We start from the raw sequence: 10,707 nt of genomic DNA, 5'->3' as shown, positions 1-10,707 counted from the left end.
GGGTGGGGCCGAGGGCCAGGACGCGCGGCCGCCGAGGGGGGCGCTCGTGCCTCCGGCCCCTGTCCTCAAAGGGGAGTTCTGCTGGGGCGCTAGACCCTTGCTAGCACTCCGGCGGCGAAATCTGGGACAAATACGGAGTTGAGTTCTTATTTCCATACTGGACCCGTTATTCAACTTTCAGTTTGAAGTTTTCCGGTCTTAGACGATTAAAAAACAAAAAACTCAACCAAGTTACAGGGCATCTTGGCATAGGCTTGGGGTAGACACGTTTATATTTCCCTAAGTGCGAAGAGAATTAAAAGAAAATTATAGTTTGGAAACTGGATGTTATTTAAACTTTAACACGCACAGGTACATGGACGTATTTAAAATTTTATAAGTAAATGTATACATTTATATTTATGTAAATATATGCATGTATTTTATTCAGATAAATATATATAATGTACAAACACAAGGTGTGTATATCTCTATAAATATATCCGTGTATGCAAATATATACTAACGAAAGTACATAGCTCTGTAAATATGTATTTATGAAATGGACGTCATCCTGCTATACATGACATGTGCAACTTGGACTGTGTGTGTGTGGCAGCATTAAGAGAAGATGAGAGGGATTTTATTTCTTTTTATGGTAGCAATCACTTCATGCCTTGTGATATTTATCTCACCCAGCTCAGAGGCAGGAGATTAGCAGCTCTGAGGAAGGTAAAATAACGCACAGCGTGAGCCAAGCTTACAAGACAATTCTGGTTTGAGACCTTAGAACCTTCTGTCCCACACCCTTCCACCAGGCCCCAGCAGCGGGTTTATGACATGTGGTCAAGTCACTTGTCTTCCTCAGCTGAAATAGTCCCCAGATCTGCTGCACAGTGAGTTTCCAGGCGTTCTGTCCCTCTCAAGATTCCACGATCCTCTATGCAAAAGCACAACTGAGTTGCCCAAATGATTCCAGAAGCCAAGGGCAGAAAATTTTTAGAAAAGGGAAGATAGCAAAATGAAGTTTGCCTGCACAGAACCTTCAAGCCTGCAAAGCAGAAAGGGAAAAGGCTGAAGCAGGAGCCCATAACAATCTATTATCCATGTGTATTATTTTTTCAGTTGGGAAGCTAAAATAATTCTAGGTTCTGCTCACGTAAATCGGATTAGCAACCCACAGAGGGGAATTAGGCACTTGCTGTTTCTGAAAGTATAAAGGTTAAATAAGGTATTTCAGAGGAAGCTTACCTACTAGGAAAATAAATGGAGGACTGGGGGTGGGCAAAATATTCAGAAACATGCTTGCTTTTTCTCCTGAAAATAAAGTGCTATGGAAGTCGATTGTCACTCTGAATCACTGGACACCTCAAATAAGTTGGCAATCGAACATATTCTACTCATAGACACAAATTGAAAAGTGTTTATTGTGCTTCCGAAACTACTTCCTTCCCTAACAAGTTTAATTGAGAAGTTAACAATTGTTTCTGTCACCAGCGAGATTTAAAACACAAAACAAAATTTATGAGACCTAAATCAGTATGTAGCTTTTAAAGAGGAGAATGTTGATAGCTCTTGGATGTTCTTCAAGTAAAGATGAAAAATAAGTTTCTGGTAATGACATCAAGGATGTCTTGCAGCTTTAGGCCTTCATAACTTGCAAAATGGGAACCTTGTCAGTTTATGAAATAATTTTTTGATAGTCACGAATCTGAGGGAAAACTGACATTTTTGGACACTCTATTCCATTTCAGTGTTGCCCGAAACAGGATCTCTTTTATGTGTGATTATGCGATTTCTGAGGGACTGCCGAATGCCTTTCGCAAGCACAACTTCCTAAATTTTGGCCCTATTTATTTCAAGATCCAGGTTCTCTGGTTGTTTTTTAGAGATGGCTGCCCTCTTGTGGTGGAAATGAGTTCCAACACTTGAGTGAAAGAAGTCAATAAATACGTAAATAAGTAAATAAATGATCTCCGAAGACTTATTCAGGATACAAAGTACAGGATGACCATACCTATCCAATTTCCAGACAATAGGAATAGTTAAAAATGATAAATCTAAATTGAGATGCATATCTCTTTATTCTCCTTGCCAGTAGCTACTTTCCACCTACGACTCAAAATGCAGGGTTATTACTTTGAGGTGACAGTATCTGTTTGCCTTGAAAATGACACCTACTACTAGCCATGGTCAACTTTACCTCTTTCAAAGGTTCAGTAACAGTTTTTCAGCTTATAAAATGAGATTCATTCTTTCTTGGTGTATCAAATTTGGTGTATCTGCCAGATATGGGGAGGGGCAAGAGGGGAGAGGGAGGTCGTGTGGGGGAGGGGTGATAGTAGTTGTAAATTCAGCTACCTCAGAAGGGGCAGGCAGGTTATCTAAAAAAAAAAAAAAAACAAAGCCTACCAGGTAAGGATTCTATATAAAAGAGGTCACTGCTGCTCTTCCCTTCTAGTCATTGCTTGCCAGTTATGGAAGCCATACCAGAAATCCATATCTGATTATGGTGGATATGACCTAGGATGAAATTACGTGCTTAAAGAGTCATATTTTGGCAACTTTTCCTTTAGGAGTTCATCCCAGGTAATGTTTAATTTTATTGCATCCTGCAGCTATTAGCATTTACTATTGTTCTTGCTAGGCCAACCATTATGCAAATTAACCTTAAAATAATGATCCTCACTATTGTAAAGGTCATAGCAGGCATTAAATGATCCATCTACCTTGTAATTGTCATTCCGCTGAAACCTGTGGCAACTCCCCTGAGAAACCTCTTGGCTTAACATACATATTGCTTTGTTAGTAGTGTGACACCCAATACCAATTCTACTTACTTCACCTGGATGAGATTCTTTCACAGGAACCAGGAGGCACAGAAAAGTAGCATTTAATCAATCAAACTTTTACCTATTTGATGTATGTTTAGATATGGTAGGAAGGATGGGTGGGGCGGAATGATTTATTTTAAAACTAGGTCTAGTAGACCAACTCAGGGTTTTTGCTTTCAGGCAAATACTGACTTCATCTTAAACATTAAGGGAGAATGAATTTTGTGAACTGACTAGATTGTATTTTAGGATGCGCACAGTAGGCATTCTATAAATATGTTAATCACAGCTCAAGATACAGTTGGATGACTTAGATTCTAATTCTGATTCAGCTTTGGATGGTTGAATTTAAAATAGCCATCTCTTAGCCTTATCTGTTGATGGGGTAAATAAATACATGTTCTGTATGCCTCAGATCACAAGATTGTCACTGCTACTTTGTATATCTTTAAACAGGCTTCCCGCCTGAAATATTATGGCATGATTCTAAGAGATGGGACTTTGTATGCTTTTTTTTTTCTTCCAGCAGCTTTGATCATATTGCTAAAGATTATTTCATCAGAAAGGTCATCACTTGGGTCAATCTAAGGCAAGAACAAATTCTCATAGTCTCAGCTCCCTCATGAATAATCTATAGAGATTAATAGCTGATCTCACAGAGCTGTTGTGAAAAATAAATGCGAAGATATCTGTCAAGACAAAGTTGCAAAAGTTGAATTACATGCAAATTAGGGTCATTGGTTCTTAGAAAAATGATTGTTTTGTTATTGTCTTTTCACTTGGAAGACACCAAAAATGAATGTTAAATAAGCACATGCATTTGTGCTTATTTAATTATGGTCTTCCATTAGGTTGTTTTAGATATCCATTAAATATTATTTCATTACCAAATATCAATATGTTCACCTAACTTGTTAATATTAAAATGTTTTGATATTGTGTTAATTAGATTGTGGAGAGTCAGCAATAGTTATTTCTCTTTACATATCCAGTCTCCAAATATTTATTGAGCAGCTGTTATGCTCAGAGCACTATTCACTTTAGTACCAGCAAAAACAAAGATACGTAATCTCTGCCCATAAGGCAGAGTTTAGAATTCAGCAGAACAGATAGAATATGTTTGCAGGTAAATATAATATGTATGAATAAGAACTTTAAGAGGAGCGAAAAAAAGTGCTGCAGGGTTAATGGAGAACAATCTCCCTTCTGAAATGTAGACTCACTAGATTCATAAAGAGAGAGCATTTGAGAGGAACATTCATGGTGAGTAGAACTTGCGTAGGATCAGTAGGCATCTCAGATTTTCATCAATACCGTTAGTTACTGAGTTTTATGTAGTAGTTGCTTTCCACTTGTTATTTCACCTAATCCTCACAAGAACCTTGCTCGGTGGGTGTTATTGCCCCCATTTTACTGATGAAGAAACTGTCCCTTGAGAAGATAAGCCATTTTCCTAAGGTCACACGGCAAGTAAGTAGCACAGCCAGTAATCTATTCTAGAACTCTTGTTTTAGTTTGTTTGGGGTCTGCCTCGCCCTGCCACCCAGCATGCTAACGGCCCCTTGATTCCAGTCGTTAGGAGCAACATCATATGGGAAAATGTAGGATTATGTTTTGAGGACCAAGGGTGATGGATAGTTAAGATTTGGAGGTGGGTTTGGATAGGGATAAGAGATAAGTACATTTCTTCAGGCAGGGTCCCAGCAGGAAAGTGATGGCATATTCTTTAACAAAGAATTTAACAGAGTTTACCAAAAGAATATCGTACACAAGTGCGGGCAGAGTTGAGGGAAAATGACAAGGAATAGGGAAAATGACAAGGAATAGGGAAAATGACAAGGAATAATGAAATACTCCAGCTCTACATTAGGAAGCCCAACCAGGAGGCTTTATATTCTTAGGTCTACAGCAGCACAGGATAAACAAGTATAGCCTGAAAAAGCTCAAACTGTAGGAGACAACCATGGGCAGAAGTGGTGGGGATTTCTGATAGAGGGTCAGCTGGAAAGGAGCTGGCAGGAGAATAAATTGCTCAACCTTTCTTTTCTCCTACTCTCTGAGCATCTGTTGATATCATCAATGGCCTAATTTGACCAGAAGGACAAATGCATTAGTCATCTATTGCTGTGTAACAAATTACCAGAAACATAGGGGCTTGATGCCCATTTATTATAACATCACAGTTTCTGTGGGTTGGGAATCCAGCGTGGCTTAGCTGGTACTCTACTCAGGGTATCACACAGGTCAAGGTGTTGGTCAGGGCTGCAGTCTCATATAAGGCTCAGGGTAGTCTGCCAAGGTTGTTGGAAGAATTCATTTCCTTGCAGCTGCAGAACTCACTCATGATTGCTTCATCAACTCCAGCTGGAGAACATCTGCGTGGCTACTAGACCAGCTTCTAAAAGACTCATCTGATTATATTAGGTCCACCTAGGATAATCTCCCTTTTGATTAACTCAACTTCAATAGATTAGTTACCTTAATTACATCTACAAAAATCCTATCAACCATTGCCATGTAACATAACCTGATAAGGAGAATAATATCCCTTCATATGCATAGATCCAGATCATTCTTAAGGAGATGAGATTATGTGGAGGCTGGGAATCCTAGTCTACGCAGCCCATAGAGATCGACCTCTCAGGTACAGAGTGAGGTAAAGAGTGAATCTAGGGTACAAAGAGAGAATATCCAACATAGCAAGTTTTGAAAGGTAAGAGACTGGAGGTAAAGGAACCAGATAGTAGCTTTTGTAATTATGCACACAAGTGGTAACGGGGACCTAAAGTCCACATGAAAAATAAGCCACTGTGGAAGCTTCAAAGGAGATCAGATGGGCAGGTGAGGCATAGAGATAGGTAGTAGAGTTATGGGGAGCGGAAAGATATCTGTAGGTTTTAGAGCGTGAGTGACAAACTAGTGGTGCTGTTAACAGTGAGGAGAGTGAACAGGAGCCGATGGGAGATGCGGGGGTGGTTCTTTTTGGAAATATCTATGAGGGTCTGGTTAAACACCCTCATGAAAGTATAGAGCAGTTGATTAGATACTGGTTGGCCTGGAGTTCAGGAAAAGAATTAGGGGATTGAGTTGCAGATTTCTGAGCTAAAGTTCAACTATTTGGAGAGGAAAAGATTGCCAAGGAAGGTGTAGAAGACGTTGCAGAAAAGGTTTTAAAGAAGTGAAAACCAGACGTGGGTCATTCATTTAAGAATTCATAAGAGAGGAGTTTTCAGAACACTCAGGCCCACAGTCCTCAGTGCTAGTGAGGATCGGGGAACAGTGGACAGACTAAGAGTTAATGGCAGCAGCTCCTTGGTGATGTTTCTGGACCACAGGAATAGAAGACTGAAGTGAGAAGGATACTCCATAGAACTGAAATAGGAGTGAGGTAAGGAAGTTGACCAAATGAGTGAAAGAACATAGAGAAGGAAATAGTAGTATTTGAAAAGAATCTCCAAATAGTTCATGACATAGTTGAATTTCTCTGGAGGCCTTTAACAAAATCAACACAGGGTTTGCATATTGGCTTTGTTGGAGAATGTCTGTGTGGTCATTTATTTTTATAAGAAGGAATTTCCCAGAATAGTCTATTTTTGAGTTCTAATTAATACCCAAAGATTCTTCATCTACTTAAAACTTTATTAGCATGTTTCTGCACCTTTCCTAACCTGTCGGACCACAAGAAACTCAGTAAGCCTGGCATAGTCACCTCTAAACTGGCAATCATGTTCATCTCATAGGGCCCCCATGGGACTGATGGCAAATTCTTTGCATCTTGGTTACCTATTAATTCTGCAAGAGAATTTTGCAAAGACAAACGGGGTTTCAGGGCAGCAACTTTAGAATTGTTAAAAATACTCAGATTGAACAATAGCAATTCAAGAGAATGACTTTGACCAGTGATTGATTCTTAATGGATATTCTTGCCCTGGGCATATTTCACAAATTGTCTTAATGGGAGACAAAAGGGTTTGCTTTCTGCCCTCATTAACATCGAACTTGCTTGTTGAGCAAATAATGCGAAATATGTGTGACTTGAGAGGTTCTGAGAAATATATTTCTCTGCAATGACCACTCAAGGGCACTGAAAACCAGACCACTCCAGTATGCACCTGATTGTCAACTAAGGGCATTCCCCATGATGTGGAGTTTGCTCTGTCCACATGTGCTGTTGGCCAGATGCGCTAGGGAATTAATATCTCTCAGGAACAGCCCTCAACCAGTGACCAATGGGTGTTGGTGCATCAGCACCTCACCTCCCTCACACCTCTGGGTGGGGTAACTGAGGTGGGATAACTCTGAGGTGCATAGTTTAAATGGACTCCCAAAGTTCCAGGCACCCAGTGGTAACTGGCTTGATAATGCCTTCTTTCCTGGCTGCCTCCCCTTCTCTGCATCATTTCTCCACTCCCCTCATTGTGTCTTCTCCACCTCCCTGTAAGTGACTGGGGCTCAAGTCCCTGTCCCAGAGTCAGTTTCTGGAGGAACTGAAACCCTGGATATTCTACTGCCCTGAGATAGCACCCATCTGAAGCGCCTCAAATTTTAGTTGCACTCTGCCAAGACTGAAATAAAATTGTTGGCTTTGGAAATCTATTTCGTGCACTTTGCTCGTTTATGCATTCAGTGGCTTTTACTCTTCCAGGCTTTGCTAAGTTTCTGGGGCTACAAAGATGAATAGGGTAATTTACACCAATTGATCAAATAGAAGTTTGGTGAACCAAGAATAGTGACCACCTTCCCTTGCAGATCACAGAAGTTGCCCTGGGAGGACAGAATACTTGTGTTGAATCATGAAAACCAAGCAGGTGTTGGACAGATAGGCAAGGGGGAAGGGAATTCCAGGCAGGAGGAACAGCAGGGGAAAAGGCAGGAAAGCATGAAACATCAAGATGTATTAAAAAAAAAAAATAAAAGGTCAACAATTTAGTGTGACTGGACAGAAGAGGAGAGAGGGGTGCCAGCATTTTGCTAGGCAAAGGAATTTGGACTCTCCCCTATAGGATCTACTTTGAGAAAAATCTGTTTGGTAGAAGTGAACATGATGGCCTGGAGTAGCACCAGATTAGAGGCAGAAGGACAAATTAAAAGGATGTTGTAATTATTTAAGCAAGAGATGGGGAGTCCTTGAGCTCAGCAGAAGAATGGGGTGAAGGAGAAGGCTATAGGAAATTGAACAGATAAGATCAGATGGCACTTAGCCTACTGAAAATAAAGGAGTTGAAATGGCATTCACCAGTATAGAAAGTGCAGAAGAAGGAACATGCTCAATTTGAGAAAATTCTTAAAAAGACTTCCAAAAGGCTTCCAAAATTTCAATTCCCAACTATCAGTGATTATGTCTTTAAGATTATTCCCCTAAGGTCATTCATGCCAGTAAACATATGTCCAGAAGTAAATGAAGTCTACTTACCATGGGAATCTAATCATTTTAAGCTATTAGGGTGCTGTTTTGTGTTTTAACAATTAATTAATAAAAGACCAATTCCCATGCACAAAGTAGCTAACAGATGGACAACATTTGGTCTAGAGTATAAAAAGTCACGAGACAATTAAGGAAAACAGCTATCATTATATTAAATGCCTTGAAAATTAATGTTAACAATAGACCTCTTGCTTTTCTAACAATTAATTTTTGCTAACTTGGTATTGACTCAGCAAATCACTGTTTCAGCATCTTATTAGACAAAGAAACTACTATGTGTGCAGAAAAGATGGAGATTTAGGGGCGTTAGTTATTCTAATATGCTGATGAATGGAACTATCATATGTAACATTTCAAAAGTGAAATCAAAATGCAATTTTTCATTTTACTTTTACATTATACATAATTATAAGAAAATGTCACTGACACAATAAATCTATTTTTAATATTTTAAGTTTGGTTAGGTTCCTACAATGAAAACCTCAGGACCATATTTATGGCCAAGTATTATCCTTGTACCAGCTATTAATAAAAAAAAAAAATACATGTGTGTATTTTTACATGTGCGTGTAATTATATTTGTTCTGACCATTAAGACACTAAGAAGTGGTTGTTGCAAAGGGGAAAGGAAGGAAAGGAGGGAGGGAGGGAGGGAAGAAAGAAGAAATTAATTTTACTTGTTACCTGTTCCTTTGTCATAAAAGTAGTAGAAGGAGTAAAGATCTCTGGTTATTGAGGTGTTCTCGTTATTTGAATTCAGAGTTTAAGGTTGCTTCACTGTAACTAAAGAGTTAATATACTGTCCCGAAGAGCCAAACATAGGATCAGACAGAACCAGAACTCTGGCTATTTTCAGTCTAAGTACATTTGCTAAATATTCTCGTTTATACATTTTAAGTGATTTTCATTATGGAACTACTGAGAAATGTCTGAATTGCATTCCCACATGTCCTCCTTCATTTTCAGCATTAAACTAATGAAGCCCTCCTTCAGATGGGAGGTGCCTTTTAGATCAGTTGACTCTTGTTTCATGTCCTACATCAGTAATTAAAATTAATGTTAATTAATTGGTGCTTCCTCCATTTTGTTAATTTGGCTTCTACCTTCAATTAAGCCACAAAAGAAACTGAATGGTAATAGCGCTTCTCCAGTTGTCTTTCTCTTTTTGAAATAACACGAGTGATGGGGACGAGCCTTAAAAACGAGTGACTATTACATAATATAGTATTGTCAACTATAGTCACATGTTTTACATTAGATCCTCAAATCTTATTCATCTTATAACTGAAACTTTGTGCCCTTTTACCAACTTCTCCCTATTTCGCCTGCTAGAACTTGTGTTTTCATCAAAAAAATTTTTATATGTGTATGTATATATATATGAGGTGATAGATGTGCTCATGAATTCAGTGGGGGGAATAATACTTTTACAACATACACATACATCACAACATATACATATACACATATATCATGTCATACCCTTTAAATATAATTTTGTCAATTATACGTAAGTAAAGCTGGAAAAAAAAAGCAAAAATATGAGTGACTATTTCTTCCATGAAATCTCACTTTCATGAACACTTTCAGAATTATAATCTAAATTACTTTTCCTCTTGCGCTTCATACTGTTTTTGAGGTCTGTGGTCTCTCCTCCAAATCCACTTAATAGGAAAGCCTCCAGAGATATCTATTTTTAAGAGAATTTAAAGCTCTCACTTCGGAGAAAGCAGGCTGAGAGTTGGGAGCTGGAGAAGAGAACTAGAGGAAGAGGGCGTTGTCTTGTCGTATTGGACCCGATGCCATTAGGGGAGAAAGAGAATGCAAATGGAAAACGCTAGCTTTGCTCAGCCCCAGAACATGGCTCACTTTCTAAACTAAAACACTGCTCCCCATTTACAAAAATATCTGAATACTCTAGGGAATTCGCTTTCATTTTAACTAAGTTTATAAAGTATTAGAAAAAGAATAATGATGATATCGCTTTATCTTTTAAATAACATTTTAAACTATTTTTAATAGAGAAAAGTAAAGAAAGTTATGATGACTCATGATTCTGTTACTCAAATAACCTCTGTTAACTTAAAAAATAATAGTCCACATGTATGTTAAAAAATTTAAGCTACCAAAAAGTATAAAATGAAAACAAAGGTCTCCCTCCTTCTTTCCTCCCTTAAATGACTTTTTCTAAAAGTTACCAAGGTTAATAGATACATTTGTAACCTCAAAACAAAATGGAAATCAAAACATTACATGTATGCTAGCATATATATATATATATATGCATGTGTATTTGTGTGCAGATATTTTGCATAAAGAATTGATATCACACACACTGATATATATACCTCCTAGTTTTTAAATTTTTTAGTACATATACCTTAGAGATCTTCCACACAGATCTGTCTTATTGTTTTTAAAGATAGTATTATTGCCGTGATTTCTTTAATTTGCCCTTCCTGATGGACA

The sequence above is a fragment of the Pteropus vampyrus genome, unplaced genomic scaffold, assembly GCF_000151845.1.
Source record: "Pteropus vampyrus isolate Shadow unplaced genomic scaffold, Pvam_2.0 Scaffold7, whole genome shotgun sequence".
NCBI lineage: Eukaryota > Metazoa > Chordata > Mammalia > Chiroptera > Pteropodidae > Pteropus > Pteropus vampyrus.
Note: the sequence above shows the minus strand (reverse complement) of the source record.